Here is a 5,144-nt window from a genome sequence, read left to right as displayed (position 1 = left end):
AGGACTACGGTGACTATGGCGCTGCCTCTGGGCAACAGTTGCTATAAAACTCACCGGGAGGTGGGAGGAGATTCTGGAGCACGGCGAGACCCGACCTCCGCTTTTCATTTATACAAAAAATAACAACAACGATAACAAATAAAATTCCCAAAAAAAAAAAAAAAAAAAGGAAAATCCATTTCGTTGTCTCTACTTAGAGTCATGCTTCGAGCTCATCCTGCAGGGTGAAGTCCTTCTCTGCAACTTCATCCTGTGCTAGTTTTTTTTTATCATTTTTTAATTACAATGCTCCAAAAAATGAAAAGGAAAGCTGAAATAAGACCTCCTAGATCTGAATGAGTGAAATGTTCCTGTGAGATACATAGTTGAATGTGCTGATAACAAAATCACACAAAAATGGAGAGGAAATTTATTAACTCATGGAGGTCTGGATTTGGAAAAAAAACACACACACTACAGGCTGATCCAGCTGTGATGGCTTCTTCTTCTCCTTTTGGCTTTTCACTTCAGGGTCTCCACAGCGAATCCGCCCTCTCCATCTCACCCTATTCTCTGGATCCTCCTCTCTCATGACGTCCATCCATCTTCTCCTTGGTCTTCCTCTACACCTCCAACTCCAGCATCCACCTACTGATATCTTCACTCTCCCTCCTCTGTCCATGACCCAACCATCTCCGACCTTCTCTCCAGAACATCTAACATGTGTCGTCCCTCTGATAGACTCATTCCTGATCCTCTCCATCCTGGTCGCTCCCAAAGAGAACCTCGGCATCTTCATCAATAATCATCTCTGGCACCTCCAGCTCTGCTTCCTGTCTTCTGGTCCTTGTCAGTGTTTGTAGATCATCTCACCGCCGTCTCCTCCACCTTTCCTTTCCTTCTGGCTGATAGTCTTCTATCTTCTAGAACCCCTGGCACTTTTTTCCTCCACTTCCAAAAGGGTTAGATGGAGACGGTTGATTGGCTGTGGAGATCCCTGAAGGGGAAAAGCCCAAGGAAGAGAAGAAGAAGAAGAAGAAGAAGAAGGGGTCAACAGTCCAGATCAATGGAGAAGGTGGAGAAGACGTGGAGGGATGTGTCAGAGAAGCATCAGGAAATGTGGAGGTGAAGATCCAGAGGTTCCTCTTCTGGAGGACCAGAGAGACAGCAGGGATGGAGATCGAATCAGACTGAGATGGTTTGGTTGGTGAAGATCTGGGCGGAAGGATGTCGAGATTGGAGCTGCCAGGCAGGAGGTCTGGAAGAAGAGCAGAGAGGAGGAAAGAGGACGGGAAGCGTGAGAGGAGAGGGTTAGAAGATTGGTAGTGAGAGATGATATGAAGTTAGCTGGTGTGAGAGAGGAGTGAGATGGAGAAGGTTGATTTGCTCTTCAGCAGAAGAAGAAGAAGCCCTTCTGTGTCCCCGAGTGTCCATGTTCCTCAGGGTTCCTCCCAAAGTCCAAACACTGGAGACCCTTCATCGTCCAGATGTGCGAACGGTGACATTTCTTGGATTGTATGTGGACTGAATGAATGGTTTCTTAATAATGAAGAAGATGGAGAAGTTCTCGTCTGGATACGAGTGAGGTGGAGAACCTCTGGGTCTCCTGCGTGCAGGATAAGCTGTGCAGAAAACAAACAAATCCATATCTTCTGAAACTCATTGTTTCTGAACAAACCACCAACCTTCTGCATGTGTGAGGAACCCTGAGGAACCCCAGCCAGACACGTGGAGGGAATCCAACCAGGGACCTTCTGGATGAGGTTCTGGAGGCGCTAACCGCTGCGCTACATATGGATCCCGATCCTCCACGTTCCGATCCCTCAGTTTCTTTCGATGGTGAAACGACTTCTTGTCCTTCTGAATGAGAAGGTCGGATTTGGAGCTGCACGTTGATCTACACCAGGGGTCGAGAGCCAGAAAAGACAAATATTTCTTGATGTGTTTCATCCAGAGCCATATAATATTTTTAACGCACAAAAAATATGAAATACGTCTTACTTTTAATGCGACCTCTGGTGCTGCCTGGATTTGCTCGAAGTGCTGATTTATATTTGACCGTTTCATTTACGTAATTTTATCATAGCACATTAGACAAACCGCAGATCCAAATGCGAATTCTTCTGTCCGCACGGAAATCATCGTCTTTTTTTTTTTTTTCTTTGTCGCCATCTTTTCCCGTTACGAGGGTTAATGCGGATAAAGAAGTTGGCTATTTGATAAAATTAATTTCTTCACCTTAACAACACGTGCTGGGAAGCCAACAACAGGTGACCCGTGAAATTTATCTTCAAAACTAATTTCTGTTTACTTTAAAATGACACAGTATTACGGAGAAATCTTCTTCTTCTTTCGGCTTTTCCCTCCAGGGGTCGCCACAGCCAATCAACTTTCTCCATCTAACCCTAAAATTATTATGAGGAAATATCACAAGTATTTTAAAATCACTTCCAAACTGATTTTTTTCTTTTTCAATCCTGACCCCTGATCTACATAATAGCTGAATTTATCAAACACTCGTACCTGTAAACGGCCACCGAACAAACCCGTTTTGTGTTCGCTGCGTTAAGCAGATGCTTTTTATTTGGGGGGGGGGGCTGTTATTGTTGCTAGGCAACTATTGTAACTCCCATCTGAAAGAATACAACCGTCGCTAAAAAGAATCGCTATCAAGTGAAACAGTTTTGTCTTTTCACCTTCGAACAAGACAAACAAGCCGCCGCGCAGATCGCGTGACCCTCGAGCACCAAGCTGGAGGCTGTTAATTCTTTTCTGCGTTGGAGTTTAGATTATTTCAGAAGTGAATCATTCAACCGGCGCCCTAAATTAATCTTTTTACGCGTGTAGTTCTGCTCGCTAGACAATTATAGCGGCAGCTACTTGGATCTATTAGCTGTGTTTACATTGGACTGAGAATATTCTACTTATCGTGGTGTTAAAAGCCGCTTTCTGCGCGATAACGACTGATCGCTATTTCGAAAATCCACGGCGTTCTGGTGTAAGTGGCTTCCTCGGCCGCAGAGCAGACGTAAACAAGGCACCCTGGATGATGGCTTTCCTTTTGAGTTCTCGCGTTATGACACTCAATGCACCACAAATCGGTAAAATTACCCCGCGGGACGCGACAAGAAAAGGCCGATATCGACTAACGTTTCAGACGAGTTAAGACCCGAAACTGGATGAGATCGTGAATCGACTGCTTGTTTCTTCTTCTTCAGATCTTCCGCATTATGTTAAAATGATCAGTGCGCCACTTTTTTGCATAATATAAAAATCTGGTTCACCTGCAACTTGGAAAATTGTCAGTATATGACAAAACCTGTTGGGAACATTACATCCATCTATCGCTCTTTTCTTTTTTCTTAAGCTCACTTTGCAGCTGTGCTTCCGGAGGGAACTTGGGAGGAACGCGAGCAGGAGCCGTGAATAAAAGCGGCGGTACGTTCAACCTTCATTGTCCTGCTTGGAAGCTAACGGGGAATAATCAGCTGCCTGAGTCACTTTAAACGTCTCAAGTATCTGCAGCTTGTCAAGAGTGAAGACACTGAGGATTAATATAATTGAATTACTATAATAATAATAATAATAATGATAATAATAATATCATAATAATGCTGTAAAATAATTAATACTAATAAGGAGAATAATATTACTGTAATAATAATAATAATAACATGAATAATATCACCATGATAATGTGCTAAAAATAAATAGTACAAATGAGGAGAATAATATTACAAAAATAATAATATGAATACTATTAACCATAATATGAATAATAAAATAATAATGCTATAAGAATAAAGACTACTAGTCAGTAGAATAATATTACTATAATAATACAAATAATAATATCATAATAATGCTATAAATATAAATGATACTAAGAGAATAATAATACTAAAATAATAATAATTTTGAATAATAATATAAAAATGCTATAAAAATTGTACTACTAAGGACAACAATATTACTAGGATAACAATAATAACAATAATATATTGCTTTGAAAATAAATAATGCTATAATACTAAAATAATAATAATAATAATTTTGAATAATAATATAAAAATGCTATAAAAATTGTACTAATAAGGACAACAATATTACTAGGATAACAATAATAACACTAATATATTGCTTTGAAAAGAAATAATGCTAATAAGACAATAATAGTACTGTAATAATAACAATAATAATAACAATTACAATCATATGAATAATATCATAATTATGCTATAAAAATATTTTTACTAATAGAATAATAATACTAAAATAATGATAATTTTGATTATAATATAAAAATGCTATAAAAATTATACTAATAAGGACAATAATATTAGTAGGATAACAATAATAACAATAATATATTGCTTTGAAAATAAATAATGCTAATAGGACAACAATACTAAAATAATAATAATAATTATGATAATGATAATAATAATAATAATAATAATAATAATAGTAATAATAATAATAATAATAACAATATAATCATATGAATAATATAAATAACGCTATAAATATAAATTATACTAATAGAAAGATAATACTAAAATAATAATAATTTTGAATAATTATATAAAGATGCTATAAAAATCATACTAATAAGGACAATAATATTACTAGGATAACAATAATAACAATAATATATATTGCTTTGAGAATAAATAATGCTAATAGGACAATAATATTACTATAACAATAATAATAATAATAATATGAATAATAATATTAGAATAATGCTATAAAAATAAATAATACTAATAAGGAGAGTATCATAAAAATAAGCTAGCAAAATCACCAGGGTGACCAGCAGTGCTGACAGATATGTCTCATGTTTTTTTTTTTTGTTTTGTTTTTTTCCAGAAGCATTATTAGCATGCATTTGAACAACAGCCGCTGTCAACGTGCACTGCAGTGGAATGGTAAGTCTGTCTTGTGACTATAGTTACAAAGTCGCGGTTCTAAGAAAAACCTTGATGACTGCTTTGATTGCAGAATGTTAAAAAAAAAAAACAGTGCAGGAAAAAAAAAATTCCAAGAAGGAACGACTCCGCGACACACTGGCCGGCAGAAATCAAACCGAAACCCCGCAATCGTTGTTATTGATTATTAACGGAGACATTTACAAAGATTGCATGGAAGGGAGGGGAGGGAGA

General features: G+C 37.3%; 1 long non-coding RNA gene across 1 annotated transcript in view; it reads left to right on the top strand.

The window, feature by feature from the left end:
* LOC147230885 (uncharacterized) overlaps nt 1-5,144 on the top strand; it is a 30,145-nt gene that overhangs the window by 838 nt on the left and 24,163 nt on the right. The window contains exons 2-3 of the long non-coding RNA XR_015106559.1: nt 3,347-3,417; nt 4,852-4,910. This is a non-coding gene — a long non-coding RNA (uncharacterized LOC147230885). The remainder of the gene's footprint in view (nt 1-3,346; nt 3,418-4,851; nt 4,911-5,144) is intronic.

Source organism: Fistularia commersonii, chromosome 9 (assembly GCF_037954325.1).
Source record: "Fistularia commersonii isolate RoL2024-O1a breed Wild chromosome 9, RoL_Fcom_v1.0, whole genome shotgun sequence".
Classification (NCBI taxonomy): Eukaryota; Metazoa; Chordata; class Actinopteri; order Syngnathiformes; family Fistulariidae; genus Fistularia; species Fistularia commersonii.
This window is presented reverse-complemented; position numbering and strand designations above follow the sequence as displayed.